Source organism: Mauremys mutica, chromosome 7, assembly GCF_020497125.1.
Source record: "Mauremys mutica isolate MM-2020 ecotype Southern chromosome 7, ASM2049712v1, whole genome shotgun sequence".
Classification (NCBI taxonomy): domain Eukaryota; kingdom Metazoa; phylum Chordata; order Testudines; family Geoemydidae; genus Mauremys; species Mauremys mutica.
The window spans coordinates 64,694,938-64,714,215 of NC_059078.1; the positions used below are offsets into that span (position 1 = coordinate 64,694,938).

General features: G+C 40.4%; 1 protein-coding gene across 7 annotated transcripts in view; it reads left to right on the plus strand.

Annotated features, from left to right (window-relative positions):
* The window catches only part of ADK (adenosine kinase), a 566,325-nt gene that overhangs the window by 467,272 nt on the left and 79,775 nt on the right, over positions 1–19,278 (plus strand). The window lies entirely within an intron of this gene.

Here is a 19,278-nt window from a genome sequence, read left to right on the forward strand (position 1 = left end):
TTAGAATTTATAATCCCTATTCCATGATGAGAGATCTTTGAGCTATAATGTATCTTAATTAAAACTATCTTTAGAGAGGTTTTTTCCTCAATTTTTTTTAAAAAGTCTGATTTAAATAAAAAACATACTTTTTTAAAAATAATTGATTTTTATCCACCCTGCTCCACAGTATATAGCCCACCACCACCACCTTTTAAAAAAAAATAAAAAATAAAAAGAGGATGGGGCCCAGGAGCCAGCTGTATTCTCCCTGTCCTAGACCCATATCCCAGCCATTGATGGTCTATGCAAGAAAATTACTTCTACTGTGGAAGGGACAGCATCCAGTATAAAGAGCTGTGGCACACAGGAAGCTCATTTATAGAAATTTTGCACTCCCAAGCATCTCTGCACTTCCCAGATGTGGAACAATTTCTCCAGCCTTTCCAACTGTACACGGTATATCAGCCTTTCCCCACTTAAAGTCCACTCATGTGTCTGGCTTTCTGGGTTTTGTATGAGCCATGAGGCTGTGAATACATTCTGCTGGCTAGAGCCCTAATAGCATAAATTATTCTTCTGAAAAGTTAATTGGACCTTTTTAGGTAAATGATCAGCTCACCTTTATGCACTGTAGGAGGCAAGGGGAAGATTGTCATCTTAGTGAAATAAAGGTATATGGGGAGATACTAATAATTTATGGCTAGATTTAACTATTTTAAAGAGAGTAAATTATTGCAGCTCCAGGGTAGCAGTAACTTACATAGTGACAACTTATACAAGTTTTATGTACCTGTTTACTTCAGTGTTCAGTACAAAAGTGTAGTTTCCATAGCAATGGCCTTATCGTCTGATTCCTATGCTAGTTTTGAAATGCATAACACCCATATGCCACCTGAATTGTGATTGTTTTCTACAGCAGATAGAACTTGAGAACTTATCACACACCTTTCTAAATAAATAGCAACACAGATTTACAAAACATTTTAAGGTGAAAAGTAATTGGTCTGAGTAGATCTCAGGTCTGTATTATTGCTAGTACTGTAAAACCTATGCTACTGAACTAAAAGAAAAGCTTCCCTTATCAGCAGGGTATCTACTATTGTATATTTAACCCAATATCTTGTGCAGCATATCAGTACTTTTCTGCAGTTGTCCAAGAAAAAAATGTGTAGCATTCAGGAAGACATTTTCTCTGATTGTAAAGGTGAACTGCCAAGCAGAAACATCTTTTGGCTCTCTTATTGCTCCTTTAGAATATGTAAAAATGGCCTCCCAATGTTTTTTTCCCACTTTGTTTGTTTTTCAACGTGAGAATATATCTGTTCCAGTCTTTTCCTATATTTACTGGAGGACTTTGGTAATCTTCCGGAAGACCTAGGTGGTGATTTCACACAGCTCAGAGCTGAAGTGTGAGGTGCAACTCCCCTGACCCCAAGATGTGGGATTAAGAATCTTGAGTCTTAGATTTCCTGAATTAGTATTACCCTACAGGAGGGTGGCAGACTAGTGCAACGGGGCACTAGGCAACAGAAGGAAGTGAACAGAGATCTATTACCACAGATCTGCTCTTTCTCCTCTCATGTTCCAAGTATGTTCCTAGAGATGTGTATAAATATTCATGAGTTCCTTAAAACTGTCTTCCCTCTCTGCTCATATAGACAGTTGTGTGCAGATTCATGTGTACAGGGTTACAGACTCAGACTGCAGTCTGCTGGCTCAGTTTCCTCACCTTTAACACCTAGCTCAAGTGCAAGAGCACATGTCACCCAGCCTCACGTAGCCATTAGTGGACAATCTCATTTTTGGTGGGTAAGGAAACTGGCAGGAGGAGCTAAAAACAATCCTACATTGAAAGGTTAGGGACTGTTTACTTGTAGAGAGTGAGATTATGAAGTTTGACTGAGCACTTTGAGGAGAGGAAAGTGATCAGGAACAGTCAGCATGGATTCACCAAGGGCAAGTCATGCCTGACTAACCTAATTGCCTTCTATGATGAAATAACTGGCTCTGTGGATGAGGGAAAAGCAGTGGACCTGTTATTTCTTGACTTTAGCAAAGCTTTTGATACGGTCTCCCACAGTATTCTTGCCAGCAAGTTAAAGAAGTATGGGCTGTATAAATGGACTATAAGGTGGATAGAAAGCTGGCTAGATCATCAGGCTCAGCGGGTAGTGATCAATGGCTCCATGTCTAGTTGGCAGCCGATATCAAGCAGAATGGCCCAAGGGTCGGTCCTGGGGCCAGTTTTGTTCAATATCTTCATTAATGATCTGGAGGATGGTGTGGCTTGCACCCTCAGTAAGTTTGCAGATGACACTAAACTGGGAGGAGTCGTAGATACACTGGAGGGTAGGGATAGAATACAGAGGGACCTAGACAAATTAGAGGATTGGGCCAAAAGAAATCTGATGAGGTTCAACAAGGACAAGTGCAGAGTCCTGCACTTAAGACGGAAGAATCCCATGCACTGCTACAGACTAGGAACCGAGTGGCTAGGCAGCAGTTCTGCAGAAAAGGACCTAGGGGTTATGATGGACAAGAAGCTGGATATGAGTCAACAGTGTGCCCTTGTTGCCAAGAAGGCTAATGGCATTTTGGGCTGTATAAGTAGGAGCATTGCCTGCAGATTGAGGGACGTGATCATTCCCCTCTATTCGGCATTGGTGAGGCCTCATCTGGAGTACTGTGTCCAGTTTTGGGCTCCACACTACAAGAAGGATGTGGAGAAATTGGAAAGAGTCCAGCGGATGGCAACAAAAATGATTAGGGGGTTGGCGCACATGATTTATGGGGAGAGGCTGAGGGAACTGGGATTATTTAGTCTTCAGAAGAGAAGAAAGAGGGAGGATTTGATAGCGGCCTTCAACTATCTGAAAGGGGGTTCCAAAGAGGATGGACCTAGGCTGTTGTCAGTGGTACTAGATGACAGAACAAGGAGTAATGGTCTCAAGTTGCAGTGTGGGAGGTCTAGGTTGGATATTAGGAAACACTATTTCACTAGCAGGGTGGTGAAGCCCTGGAATGGGTTACCTAGGGAGGTAGTGAAATCCCCTTCCTTAGCGGTTTTTAAGGTTAGGCTTGACAAAGCCCTGTCTGGGATGATTTAATTGGGGATTGGTCCTGCTTTGAGCAGGGAGTTGGACTAGATGACCTCCTGAGGCCCCTTCCAACCCTGATATTCTGTGATTCTGTGATCCCGTAACTCTTCAATCAGAAACTGGGATTGCACAGCTCAGGTTTCAGCCTCATGCTGTGAGGTCACTGTCCAGACCCCTCTAATGATGACCAAAGTGCTCCAGTAAAATGACTGAAGTCAGGACAAGATACTTTTAATTTTTTTAAAAACACTGTTTATCATAACTCTGAGGCAGACTACATATTGTGTAAATAGAACTAATGCAACTTTTTTTCTCTGCTTTACAGTTCATCATTAACAAGCAATTTAAACTAGTTTTGGAATTCTCTGCTATATTCCTTTCTATGTGATAGGCAAAAAGTTCACTCTGTCCAAAGGACAGTAGGAGGGGGTTGTGCTTAATTGTTTTCTGAGCTTGTATCCACACTCTGCACAGGTGTACAAACAGGAGAGGATGAAAGAAGCCTCATATCACTTACCATATAGCTACACTTACCACACATGAACTAGCCACAATAAGTCTGGAGAAGGTAGGCCCAAGTGAGGACAAGGCAATGACCACCCATGTTCTTCATCTCTCTAACCATCAGTGTTGGATGGTTTGGAGTGGTGCGCACCTTGCAATCTTCTCTACGGATAGTCAGTGATAGGTCAGGTATATGGTTGATTTTTTTCGATTTACTAGCTTAGTTTGTCAAATCCCATTGGGCCTTTATCCACTTCCTACTCATTACATCTATGCATTTTTCATTTTGCCACTTATTGCTTTTATAGCCCATGATGAATACATTCCAACTGGTTTCAGAGGGGTAGCCATGTTAGTCTGTATCAGCAAAAACAACAAGGAGTCCTTGTGGCACCTTAGAGACTAACAAGTGTATTTGGGCATAAGCTTTTGTGGGCTATAACCCATCTGATGAAGTGGGTTATAGCCCACGAAAGCTTATGCCCAAATAAATTTGTTAGTCTCTAAGGTACGCTCCAACTGGTGACTTTAAAATGTGCAACCAGACACTGTCCTATAGGAAAGTTAGGTCATGGTATATTTTACCATTGTTGGCAAATGTGAACATAGGAAAGCATATACTAGCACTATCGAAAATGAAGGTGCCATATACCCTGGCCCTTACTATATAAACAACAGACTTTGAAGGAATGAACCTGATACATTTTCTAAATGAAGGCTGTGCTACTGCTACTAAAATTGTGGTTTCATATTCTTGATCTGCTGCTACTTGAATATAGTATTCCTTCCTTACCCTCTGCTGGTGGTCCAGCCACATGGTCTGGGGTGGACTCCAAGGACATGTTCACACACATGCTCCTCCTCAGCCAGGAGAAGAGGGCATAATTTTCTGTCACATGAAAAAGAACTGCTGGTACAGTACATCACCAAATGCTAGACTCATTTCATGAAGCGGGAGCACTGCAGGGGAATCTGGCAAGGAAGATGTGTTTGTGTAGCGGAATTGAGTGTTGCAATTGCCATCACTTAGTTCCCTGGCTGCTGTGAGCAAGTGGTGGGAGAGAAACAATCCAACCTGAGATATATTCGGACACCAGGGGCAACTCTAATTGTGCACAAACACTTATTAAAATATTATGGAATATTATTGGAGGCTACTACATAGAATTAAGTTCCTTGAGAGACCATATGTAGCAGGCTCATTGATGGGGATGGGAACACCCAGGTTCTCACCCTTTTGTCAGAGATACATCTTCCTCTAGTGTCCTCAGTATATGCCAATATCCCTGGGAGAGTCACAACACAAGAATAATTACTGAATTACTTGGCTTTTGTACTCAAATATTACTTTCCAAGTCCAGCTGTCTGGGGTGTAAGTGTTAGGAGAACAGGATCCTTATGATGTAACTTTATGAAATGCACTAGTCTTTCATTAAAACGCAGAAAATATAAGTTAGGGCCTAGCACCCTAGTCAAATCTGGCACATAAAATTTTATGATTATGTTTAATGTTCCATATGTGCTTTGGACAGATGCCAGGTTTGAAAAGAACTGGTTCAATATTATTATTAAAAAACAGTATTTTCAGTACAGTATCTTCTGCGTAATGTTGAACTGTTGATCATGTGAGCCGGTCAAGTTATGGGTGAGGTGTCGGGGGGGGGAGCGGGGAGCGGGTTGTGTGTTTCTTTTATATAATATAAATCTGTGATCGGGGGCCTTCTAGAAACATTTCTAAAACATGGCATGGCAGACATCATCCAAGACCCTCTTAAAGCAGAAATGAGAAGGAAAATAATCTACTCCTCCTCACTAGAAGTGAAGAAGAAGATGAGATTGAAACTTTAACAGATGTCTAGGAAAATGGGAGAGGGCCATATTCTTGACTTTAATGCAGATGCACCCACCTATGCAAGTTCTGCTTTTCTATTTTGTTTTGGTGTTCAAAACTAGGTATTTATAATATATTTCTGTATTATGTGAGCTCCAAAATTTTTCTCAGATGTTTTTCGAGAGTCTTAAATTAGGACTGTTTTAGAACGGAGCAATGCAAACACAAGGAATTTCTGTAAATCTATGCCGCTCCTATAAAGCAGGCGAAGAGATCCCAGCCTGTCTCTCTCTCCCTCCTCATCACCACAAATGAGGCCCTTTTCTCTTTGGGTTCCCAAGGCAGTGTGCTGGTGCTGCTGCTCCTTTGGCAGCGTGGGACTGTCCTTTAAGAATGTTCATAATTAGTTGCTTCATTTTGGCATGTTGCCAACATTTTGCTGACAATACAAATGAAAGACATGGGACAAAGAATAGGCAAATCTTTGGCCCAGGGCTTTCACCCTGATAAATTTCAAAGACCTGCCTGAAAAAATGGAGGTAGTACAGTTTCTTAATAAAAGGACACATGAATCTTTTATAGTGAAAAGTGTTAGGCATCCTAAATATCGGGGCTGCTATCAGCACCCACTATAATACATAAAAAGCAAACATACTAATTAAGATATTTATACTACAGGCAAGAAAAGGAAAAGAGAGAGAGATTATTTCCATTTTTAAATAGTTGGGATGTTCTCAGCTGCTATGGTGTTGGGGACATGTAAGTACATAGAGAGACTGAAGGAGCCATTAAATCCAAAGCTAATCTAAAAATTTTAATTTCAGTTTGAAGAGGATTTATAGTCTTTCAGTTATCATATCACCTAGTGGGGGATAAATCTGGAACAGTGTAAGCATGTCATCTATATATACTGAAGTACTAATCTGTAAATCCCAGTAATTAAAGAAAAAAAAAGAAAATGGTGATAGTATGACAGAGTCTAAAATAAATGGAAGATTTTAAATATAGCGGGGAAAAAACTGGAATGATAATTGGTTCAAACTTGTAGTGCTAGATCAAATCTATTACCTGATATTATCATAGGTGACAGACAAGCTGAAGATATATGTAGCAAAATGTCAGAAAGAGTGTTGCTCTGTGAATGTGTTACACTGCTACAAAGAAAGTGATGCAATTGACAATTTAAAACAAATGGTGTTCCTGCAGTTGTTTCCTTACTTCGTAGACGTTTAGTGGTCAGCTTCTGTAATATTGCCAGTCCTGGTCACATGAGAAAATTAGAGAGTTTAATTTGGACTTAACCCAAGTCTTCCCCTTCATAGCGCATCTGTGCCAATAACTATGTCATTCTTAATATTTTTATATGAATTGAGCCTAAACCTTTCATTTTCATCCTAGAGTTAAAAGTTAACCACGTAGATTTACAATCTGTGGAATCACTTAGTGCAGTATTCATATTCATTAAACTGTAGGAAAAATATATTTGAACTTTAACATTTTTATGACTAGGTAACACATGAAATGGTATTTTTAACAGAAAATGTATACTAGTCAATTAAAAGTTTAAAACTATATTATCAAAGCTATTTATAGTTATAATTAGGTTATCACAGTCTAAGATTAATGTTGTTTTAACCTAGTGGTCTTTAACAGTAGTCCATAGAGAACCAGTGGTCTGCAGTGGTCAGCAGAATAAAATATTTTTTATAAGAAAGATCTGATCTTTCTCCTAGGAAGTGGTCTGGAGAATGAAAATCCACTGATTTAACCAGTAAGAATTTGGTGGAGAGGATATAGGCATGAAAATAAAAGTAAAGAATACATCCCATAGGAAAGAGATCTGATGCCCTCATATAAAATTACCTGAAGTTCTCACTTTGTTTAGCTACAAGAAACACTCTGCATTTGGAAAACTAAAGAAAAGGATATCAAATGTTATCAAGGCACTGACATGCAGAAACACTTATGTCATATATGTTTATTCATATTGCCATATATCTTTAAAAAAATCCAATACAGCTCTGAGCAGAGTTCCTGAAAAGATCACACCAGGTGCAGGAAAACACATTGCATGAAATCACCAATATGACACACTTCAAGACTATGTGCCTGTAACTACCCATATCTTTGATAAATTGTACAAATTTTGTTTGCCATGTAAATTACATTATCAAGTATTAGGTGAAACATCACATGCTTATTCATACAGGAAAGTAATTTTAACATGGTTCAGTTTTATTTTTAAAACCTACAACAAGTTAATTAGTAACTATACTTTTTTTCCTTCAGACAGTGATTCAGATTTTTTGCCTTTTACAGTTTACAATTTGTTTTTACTGGCAAGAGAGGTGTGCCTTCAAATTAGAAAGGGCATGGTGAAAAGTATCCTCATTTCCTTTTCATCTTAGGAATGCTGAACCCCATTCTTTTCCTGAAAATATCCTATTTTTGTATTTGAGAGCAGAAAACCAGCTGGCAAAATAGACATCATCTTTTTACCGAAGCCAATTTTTCAAAAGGATAATTAAATTCAAATCATATGAGAAGGTGACTGGGTGTCTGAAGAAATCAGTAATGGGATACATAGCCTTTTGTTTCTTGTTCAAATCTGTCTGCGGTTGGTAGAAACTTAAGGTATATCTACACGGCAATTTGAAACCCACGGCTGGCCCATGCCAGATGACTCAGGCAGAGCCGGCTCCAGCTTTTCTGCCGCCCCAAGCTGCAAAACAAAAAACAAAACAAAACAAAAAAAGACGAGTGGTGGCACTTTGGCGGCAGCTCAGTTGAGCTGCTTCTTCAGCGGCGGGTCCTCCCTCTCTTCTTCTTCCGCGGCAATTTGGCAGCAGCTCAAAAAGGAAGAGAAGGAATGAGGGACCGGCCGCCGAATTTTCACCAATTCCCGGACGTCCTGCCCCGATACCAGATGGAGTGCCGCCCCTTTGAATTGGCCGCCCCAAGCACCTGCTTGCTACACTGGTGCCTGAAGCCAGCCCTGGACTCAGGCTACCAGGGCTTGGGCTGCAGGGTTGTTTAATTTCGATGTAGACTTCCTGGCTCAGGCTGCAATCCGAACTTTGGGACCCTCCCACCTTGCAGGATCCTTGAGCCTGGGCTCCAGCCCAAGTCCAAACATCAACACTGCAGTTAAACTGCTCTGCAGCCCAAGCCCGGTGAGCCCCAGTCAGCTGGGGCCAACCGCAGGTTTTTAATTGCAGTGTAGACGTACCCTTATTGGCTTAGGTGAAATAAATCTGTAGACCAGGTCCAGTTCCTATAAAAAATCATAAAGAATCTCCTATATTTTTTTCACCTTTAGTAATACTTGTGGGTGTTGTCATTCGGATTTGAACTCAGACTTAAGCCTATCCCCCTTTCCGTCTACAAGCATATTGCCCTAACCCAGGGCTCAGACCCAGCATCCCACGAATCCACAGGGTGAAGGGTCCAAGCCTCTGTCAAGCTGGAACCCAGGGTTCAAGCCTATTGCTTTGCAATGTAGATGCAGCCCCACTGGACTTGTGCTCTGGGAGTTGACCAAAAGTATCCCACAGGCCAACTTTCTTTGTTCTCTGGACAATCAAGTTTCATGGCCAATCAAGTTCTCCCACATTGCACCATGATCAAAGAGATAGAGTGGCCACATTTTGGGAGGGCGCTATGAAGTCTGGGATATGGGTGCTTGGACTCAGGGCCACATAATACAGTGCAGACCCTGGAGCCCCACGTTGGGACCCATGGTTCATCAATTCCTAACCTGGGGTTCCAAAATGAGTGTAGAGGCTCAAGCCTTAAGTTAACAAGCCCAGGGTCTGCTAAGTCGAGTTCTACTAATATGGGGCTTAAATTACAGTGTAGACATATACCCTGTGTGTCTAGCACAGCTGTAGTAGCCACAACTGTAAAGTGCGACAGAAGCCATGACATTTAAGTGGGGTTTTTAGAGAGAGCTACAAAAAATGTACAGACTAAGTTAACAGGCACTGGCATAACAAATTCTCTATAATAACTGAATTCAAACTAACTTTAAAAAGGTAAATCAGTACTATTAATATCAGTAAAAAGTTAGGACTGTTGCTGACAGAGGGCGGTCAATTTTATTCTTTTGGTAGGAGTTAGCCGAGCAGTTAAACCTAGCACAAGAAGAGAGTTATGTGATCATTCACTCCCTGTTCTTTATAGCATTCCTGACTCGATAGCCATTAGTTATAATTCTAAATGGCCATACATGACATCATACAAACAATGTATATCAAGCATCTTGCTTTTACTGCTAAAAATCTATTAACCTTTTAGCTGTTCAGTGGGCAGTATGTGATCTGCAAGTCCTGCTACATCACAGCAGCTTTAGAACTACCTAATCATTCTCCTCAGCTAAGATTGCTGTGATTTGAGGCCAGTGATTTGAGGCCAGTTTGAGTGCCTGCAATCACAGAAGGACTTGTTGAAAGTGATGTAGTCCTTTATTTCTGTTTGTCGTCCCTCAGCCAGGAAATAATACAGGAGGTTTCAGATTGCAGACTGAGAGAATCCAAGGGCCAGCATTATAGATTTCAAAAGATCCTGGACATCTTTCATTTTTATATATTTATTAATTCCTTATCTCCTCTCACATCCTATCTACTTGATTTTAACATACCGGTATTTGTTTCCATGTCGGTATTTTTCCCCCTTTTGCCTTTATTTTTAATTAGAGGCAGATGCATTCATATAGACCAATGGACAATTTAGGGTAATATGGTGTAGCTAATTTGATACCAGAAGCATACGAGTTGAGATACGGTGAAGAGAGGCATAAATAGTGCTGTTCCTTAGATTGGGATGTAAAGTGGAAATATAAGTAATAGCTCTTTATTCATCATAAAATTTCAAAATGGCTCAGAAGTGTATCACTATTGCAGCTGTTTCAGACCCTGTAATGGCAGTAAGTCTTCGACTCTGAGTGACTTTTTTTTTTTATTATTATTATTATTATTTATTATTTTGCCCAAAGATTCTGGCAGCAACTACAATTCTAGTAATAACCTGAATAAGAAAACAGTTGATAATGATGTATAGGTAATAAAGATGCTTGAGCCTTGACCCAAGGCTGATATGGGAAACAAAGTTTTAATTATTTTCTAAATGGGCCCTCACAAATAACTCCCTCCAGTAGAACACCACGAAATAACAGGCACATTGCAGCTCTTATCCCACATAGTGTTTTCACATGTTCTAAACTGTTTTTTTTCTTTCCCCCCTTTTGCCGAAACCCATGTACTTTATGAATTGGTCAGTTTCTGTAGCAGCACTGGGACAATTTGAGACAACAATATAGGGCATAATGTGCATCCCTACTAACCTCTATGAACTAAGATAACTTTGGGATCTGACACTGCTCACAGGAAAGGTAAAAGTTTTCAGTATTTCATCCAGTTAATGCCAGATGTGCTTTATTCTGTAATAAATAGTGGTGGGTGTGCACTTTTTCAGAGATTATAGTGATGATTCTCAGGCTTTGTGTAGGGGCCACCCAGTCTGTGACCAGTTTTTATTGATCCCTTGTCTGAAAATGTGAGCAGTTGTATGCTCCTGACTAGACTGAGTAGAGAAATCTTTTAGATGAATCTCTCATGTTTGTCAAGGGGCAAAATATTGAAGCATTGTATTCCCAGGAAGCATCTCCAAGTATGGATCAAACTTTACCAACTGTATGATAATTTTACCAGATACATATTTGCTTCAAACAGGGCCGGCTCTAGGTTTTTTGCCACCCCAAGCAAAAAATTTTTTGGCTGTCTCCACCCCAGCTCTGGGCTCTTCCCCCCCACCAGTGCCCTCTCCCACCCGCACCCCCTGCCGCCCCAGCGCTGGGCTCTCCCCGTCCTCCCTACCCCACCCGCATCCCCTGCTGCCCCAACCCTGGGCTCCCCCACACCAGTGCTTACTCCGCCCGGTTTGGCACAGGCCGGGTCAGGGTAAGCAGCGGGGCTTCCGGGCCACGCCTCAGCCCAGGGTCTCTCCAGCCAGGGCTCCCGCCTCCAGGACTGGCCGTGACCCGGGAGGGCAGAGCCGGGGGACCACCCCGGCAGGCGGCTGAGGAGCCAGGGTAGCCCCAGAGGGAGCGGAGCCCCGGAGAGCAGGATGCGGGCCCTGCACGGCAGTGCCTCACCCTCTGTGGCCCTGCTGCTTCTGGCCGCTTTGCTCAGCCCCAGCTGCAGCGCTTGGGGACGGCCACCCTGCGGCACCTGCAGGCAGCTCTGTGTTCCCTGCGGGGCGGCCCCCAGCCCGAGTGTCCCATGCTTGGAGACTGCCCGGCCCAGCCACAGGTGCGGGCGCTGCTTCCCCAACGCGCAAACCACAGCGGCTCCAGGCCGCCCCCCACGCACGACGCGCTGCTGCTGCCAGGGCCGGCTCTAGGCTTTTGCCGCCCAAAGCAAAAAAAAAAAAAAAAAAAAGTTTCCGGATGCTGCCCCTGAAAATGTGCCATCCCAAGCACATGCTTGGTTTGCTGGTGCCTAGAGCCGGCCCTGGCTTCAGAAAATATCTTTGATGTTTCCCTTTCTTTCTTTTCCCTTCTGCTCCCAAGCTCCCCATCTTTCCCTTTCTAAAGTAATTTTAAAAAATTCTGGAACAATATTTCTTTGCTGCTGAGTTCTGAGTACCCTTTATAAATGGGCAGTTTTTATAAAGGTTTAGGAGGATATATTGTTTTGATACAATGAAATGCGGTGCTATCTGATCTAAAAGGAATGTCTGCCTAAACCAAATCGCAACCAAGTAAAAGTCTGTGTAGAATAGACCAGTGTTTTGTGTTGTAAATAACTATTGGTAATTGCATTAAACCAGATTGATGTGAAAATACATGTTCTTTTCACTATTCACAACAAGCTTACTGCTGCCATTAAAGAAAGTATATAGAGGTAGGTCCTTAGGTCATGTAAATTGTAATAGCTCCACTGAAGTGAATAGAATTATGACAGTTTACACCCAACTGAGGATCTACCACATAAACTGTACATCTGTCCTTTTTTAAATGTCAGGGTGGCGTGTGGACAATTCATAGAATTCTTGTTTTAAAATATCTATACAGATGCCAAGTCATCACAATGTTCATCTTAATTGCGCTAATATCATTAGTATACTTTAAATCCATTTTTATTTGAAATATCCACTACAATTCCTTAATCAAACATAAATGATCTTAAACATATATCTACTTGCTTATACTTCTTGCTTGCTATTACTCAGTCATGGCATCACTCCTAACTACATGATGTAAGGTTAATCGTGGCTCTTGCATCCTATTAATTCATCATATTAAGGTATGTGGTTTGCTGTTACTGCTCTTCATTTGAGAGCAGGATAAGTAATAAAATGAAGACATCAGACCTATTATATGTAGCACATTATAACGAATACAGTGAAGTGAGTTGTAAGGACAGGTCATATTATGAAGCCTTTTATGTGCTGCATAGAATAGTGAGGTTTGGTACAAGAAAACATCTGCCAAGAAGTATGTCATGGAGTTGGTGATGTATGTAGGATGCCTTTGTTATATTCCAAAACATAGCAACCAGAAAGCAGTTGTCCTTTCTATGCATTAAGACAGATGCCATTTTTAGGATAATATTTAATAGTGTGACCAGGCCTGCAGTTGAAAGAATGGAAAATGTGGCACAGCTTACTGAGGCATTTAATAATAAAATTCACCCCCTACTCAAAGACAAGTTTAACTCTCACACAATGATGAGTCTGTTACAAGAGAGGCACATGTAAGGGACTCTTGGTGCTCTTGGTACTAATATTCTTAGAGACCAGGTTTCTACATAAGTGTGAGGAACGTTACCACCTTCCATAAAGGGGGGAAAAAGTCTTCAACAAAAAGGTGCTTGATTTTCAGAAGTGCTGAGCACCCAGATATCCCACTGAAGTCAAAGGGAGCTCAGCACCTTTGCAGTTTGCAATAACACAGAGGGAGAAGCCATCCGGATTGCAAACCTGGAAGCAGAGAGTTTGTTTGTTTGTAGCTTGCTTTAATTCATGGAGTGAAGAAAGAGAAAGCAATGCTGTGTACAATTAAGCATTAATCCATGTGGAAGGGGACTACTAGGAAGGATCAGAGAATGATGTAGGAGAGAAGGAGGTGGGCTGTTTTTTCCCTAGTTTACAACATCCAGGAGGGACAAATCTTTCTGCATATACTCATTCTTGAGTAGAGCTACATGTCTGACACCTCTGTGATGCGTTGTGACCAAAGCATACTCAAATGTGTTTGATTTCTTCTATTTATTTATTTTTTAAAAAACAATTTACATGGATGCTGGGCAAAATAAATGAGTGTCTATATCATGGATATACTTTTTAACCACTCATCTCAAAGGCAGGTGTCATTACTACAGTAAAACTTGGATTATCTAAACCATGTCTATCAGAAAAAAACCCTCATAGAAAATCCAACCTCCAAAGTGTATCATTTATGTTAAAAACTCTCTCTCTTAACTGCATCCCTATTTATCTATATTACTTTCTTGTCCTCCAGTCCATTTAGATAATTAGAATTTCACTTTAGTAAAACTTTAGGCTACTAGCATTTCATTATGGCAAACAAGGTGAGATGTAGAAAAACAAGAGAGAATTCAAAGAAGACAGAAAGTTATACAAAGATTAGAGGAGAATTAGTAGGAGAGACTGAGAAGACTAAATGATTATAGTGTAGAAAAAAGAGAAGTCTCGGAGGAGGTGATCATAGTCTTTAATACCCTCAAGGAAACAATATAAATGAAAGAAAATAATAATTCACAACGCTCAGAAGCTGATAGTGCAAGGAGCAATAGCCTGAAGGTAAGGAAGGGAAAGTTTTGATTTTAGAAATTTTTAAAAGTAAGAGCAATTTGGCCATGCAATAGATTGCTTGAGGATATGGTAGAGACATCATTCAAGAAGTGGTTACATGAGATATTAGTGGGAGTAAAATAGTGAATGAGTGGTTCTGCCAAATGCAGACTCAAACTGCATGATCTTAGTGGTTTTAATAATCCATTAAAGTTTTGTTGCTCATAATCCACTTGGATTTGGTAAAAGCATTTTAATACTATAAAACCGTTCTGTGTGTAGGGGTAGGTTTAAAATTATTCATTTTCCAGAATCTATTGATATGTTGCTGGTTTGTCTTCCCAAAGGAAATGGAGGGTACCACTTATAAAACTGTCAGCAAATGAGGGCAGAAAATGCTGTGACCATGGCCTGGGCTTCCATGGTGGGTATGCAGACTTACAGGTGTGGCAATGAGAACTCCCTCATAAATAGTCAATATCCCCCTTTTTCTACCATGGTAAATTTATGAGAGAAACATAGCAAAAAGTGACTGGGTTTTACGGTGTTCAGTGAGATATTCCTTCCTTCAAGAAGGATTTTGCGGAAAGGTTAGGTTGTGCATTTGCTATCTTATATAATTATTGAAAATGCATTCATGTGCGAGGTTATTGTTGTTTTCCTGCTGTTTTTTATAATTTATTTATGGCATAGTGTTGGTTTTAGCAACAAAATGCAAATTTGATTTGCTGTGATTTTTTTTTTTTTGCGGGCTTTAAAGTCAAAATGCATAATGTAGGTAATACCATTGCTGGCACTTTTTGGAAGGTCTGTCAGTTGATTTCAGCAATACATAGTTTTAAATGCTGTTGAAGAGAATTGTATGAGTTTTATATTGGCCTAAATTAATTAAATTTAATCCAGCATGCATTTTGTTACAGTTTTGGGTATAATTTAGTCAAGCCACCATATAACCTTGGTACCAATAAAAGAAGAACTCAATATGCCAAAAAAATTTAATATGTAGTTTACCTAGTGTTTGTTATGGCAAAGAGAACATACAGTCATTGATGGTTGAACCATCTAGCTCTGTAATCATAACATTTTTGCTGAATGGGGTTAAATACCCAGAACAAAGTAGAGGTTAATGAATCCTGTGTTTGGAGGATATGTTTCTGTTTACTCATAAACAAATAGTTTTATATTATTGGTTATAAAAGGCTTCAGAATTTTAACAAGCCGCGATACAATTAGTTTCAGTCCAGATTATAGACAGCTTCACTTAATAAAAACTAGGAAGCTAACAGCAATAAAATGCATGCAAACTTGTAAATTGTTTTGAGCTAGCAAAAGAGATGTTGTATAATAGCAGTGGTAGGTACTAAAGGAAGTTGTCTTTTTATTATCTCTTTAGTTTATCTCCCCTTTCCTGTGTAAACTGTTCAGTGTTAATTTTAGTGATACAGTGTTACTAAAGTTAAACTACTTTGTACACATAGTTTTACAGTGTGAATTTCCATGTACCGCTAAGGAATGTTTTTCCAAACTTGATGATGAATTATTGTTACACCATTTCTATTTCTAGTTTGGGCTATCCAGTAACAAATCTGCTGTGATAGGCAATACAAAGATGGTGTAGATGAGAGTATGATGATTATAAATATATATCATAGTTTGAACACACAATGGGGCTTTTATAAAAGTAAGTGTTGTGTTGTAAAAATATGAGTTAGTGAAAGTTTATCAAAAGTGGAAAAAAAACTATCCAGCCTCCTAAGAAAATTCTGTTCTGTTGCTGTTTTGCTTTATGTTGTCGCATGTCATGCATGAATGAAAATGCTGCATTCTCCGGGGAGCAGTAAAGTCTCTGTGTAGGTTGTTTACTTCCTTAATCCCTCCTTCTTTGTGACTCCTGATGTCAGATATAAAATGGAAAGCTTGTAAATATAGTGATTATCATACTGATTATCACCTGCATTAGGGAACGCCCTGACTGGCTATCATAAACCTAGCAGACTCCACATGTTACAGCCACTCTAAGGTTAGATTTTAACCTGACTACTTTATTAGAGATGTGAAGCTCAGTATGTGGCACCCTGAGGCAGCACAGATGGGGACTGCTTGTTTCCTCTTTCACTGTTATTGTGAATAGAAACTAAAGATTGTCCAGCTATACTGAAAGAACAACAAGAGACACTTGATATGGTTTTAATCAGGCTGCAACTTTATTGTTGGATGTCTGGGACTACAGTTACAGTGCAGGTAACTCCATGGTCATTTCAATAGCTATCCAGGGGCTTCCACCAACCCCCGTCTCTTTCCATCTGGGTCTCCCAGCCAACCAATTGCTAGAACCTTACCTTCCCACCACCTCAAATGAGGGTTAAGGTGGGCTATAAGGAAAGGGGGTTGGCTCCCTGCTGTGCCAGGCATAAGAGCCCTGAACCTACCTCCCATTCCGCTCCTTGAACAAACACCTCCTTTTTAAGTCCTTTACCAAGCCATTTCTCTGGTCACTGTAGCCCTTCCCCATGGCGTACCTGCATGGGACATTCACCCCAAACTTACAGAATGAGCTGCGACATCATAGCCTAGCTCCCTTCCCTACTCACTGTAACAAAGCCCCCCAGGAAGGTGAAAAAATCCGCTTTACCTAGGCCAGTCTGGTGGTGAGGGAAAAATTCCTTCCCAGCCCCCCTAGAAAGGAGCGACTAGTGTGATGCTCACAGCAAGTCCTGACCAAACCTAATATTTTCCCACCTCAAGGGGAGGGAGTGTGAGTGCTGCTCCGCCTGGTCTGGGGAAAGGGGGCTTCTCCCACTGGGCTTGCCCTTTTTCAACTCCTCAACCCTTCCGGTCCTTGAGGGTGAGTCAGTATCACCACACTGACCCACTCCCCCTTTTGCAGCAGCTTCTGAGCCCCTCTCCCACGTTCCACTCCTAAAGCACTATTCCCCTTCCCCCGGAAAGCCACACAATGCCTCTTCTCACACACACACACCCCCCCCCCCAGGTGAAATGGGATCATCCTCTGCACTTTTGTTTGGTTAATGTACTTTGAACTATCCCTGGTATTTGAGACCTTCCTAATATTTCCCACTCTCCTGCAAACCCAATCTGCAAATCTTCAGTATTGTGTTTTGAGCTTTACTATTTTCTGTACTATGAGGGCTTTAAGGTTAAAGTTATTTTTAAATGGGTGTGAAACTTTATAGGGAGTTGCATGTGTTGAGCATAGCTCAGGATCAAGCCCACAGTTCTTGAGACACACAACTTGTTTTGATGATTTTGTTGCTTGGGGGCTAGGTGGTCAGAGAAGAGACAAACACTGCTGTTGCTCTGTGGTGCTTTCAAACATCTTTAGATCTAAGGTCCATTATAGGAAAATCTGTGGTTGTATAACCTAGCTACTGTCACTTATGTAGCTGTAGGGATAGCAGACTAGCATAAAAGATGAAGCTGTAAGAGAGAAAATCAGAAGACAAGATATGTTTAAAGTGTTCAAGTCCTTACACATTTTTGTGCATGGGCCAGAGCTTTCAAACTGCATGTGTTATATGAGAATGCCCAATTCTAGAAAATTAAGATGAATTTCCTTAAAGTCTCTCTCCCATACAAGGAAATAAAAATACTGTTAACTGGAATAATTTGCACTTCACAGATGTAAGAGTGTACTGGTATCCACTTTCCTGTCCAAACAATAGTTTAACACAGATCTGAATGTCTTGTTGCTCTGAGGCCTTTTTTAAGGCCCCTCGGGATAGATCAGTATAACTTCCTATTTCAATTTTATAACTAAAAACCAAGGTTAAAAATGTAATCTGGCTACAATACATGATTTTTAGTTCATTTTCATATTCTCTGTGCAGCTTATCACTCCTCTGTTTTTCTCATTTTTGCTTTTCATGTGTCCCAGTCCCATCTAAGCCTTTCCTGATTGTATTGCAGTTCATTGTACGTGCATCACTTTATAGTGGAGGCTTGCAGACTCCTTTTTTCATATGAGCATAGGCTTTGTTAATGACATGCTGGTTTAGGAAACACTGCATGATATCTTTGAACCCTACACTCTTCCTTGACAGCCTGGCTAGCAAATGTCATTGACTATGTGATGTACAAGAAGGAATTCTATTGTAAGTAAATTGTCAAAGTGGCTAACCTTGCCTGCACCCAATTGTCAGGACCATGATTCAGTTTTTCTGTCAACATCAGCTAAGACTAACCTGGGCAGCCTTATATTTCTGCAGTGAGCAGCCCGAGGAGTTGTGCTTTTCAGCTTATCATATTTTATTAACCTGACCTTACTGTTGTAATCAACTGCATCCACTTCAAGTTCTTAAATTGTCAAAAAAAAATGGCAGATTATATAGGTTCACAAATGTGTATTTTTCCCTCCCCAGTGTACTGCTTAAAAGTGAAGCATTACCAAAAGCTGTTCTAGAGATACTGATAGTATGTCTAGGCATACTGCCTTAAATGGTTTGGTATGGTAGTTGTTTTAGTTTAGTTGGATCATTTTGCTATTCCAGCTCAAGACCCATCCATCTATTAATATCACTTGGCAAAGTTAATTTGGAAGAAGGCAAGTTAAGGTGTAAAGACTCTTGACAATTGTCTGCAATATTTGCTTATGCTAAGGTGGAAAGTGGATAGGAAAATAACATTGTTATCATCCTCTATGTCTCTGCTTTCATTAAAAAACAAAATATATGACTGGAGCAATTAACATAAGTAAGAAACAAGGACATTGTGGTTCCCTGATGTTTCTTCTGCTCTTTGAGGAAAGGAATATAGTTACAGTGCCTGACGCTGTGATTAAGACATCAGAGTATTTAAAAATGCTCATGTGATTCTGCCACAAAGGTTTGATCTCATTTTGTTTAAATAATATCTAATCTTTTTAATGCACAGTAAATGACAAATGATTTTTAAAAGGCTTAATGACCTATATATCCTGAAGTCTAATAGACAAATAGGGACATGATGCTTTTTAATTAAGAATGTATCTTAAAGCCATATGCCCGGTTGGTTGTTAAAGTTACTATAACCAGAAGTAAATTTGCCAGCTTG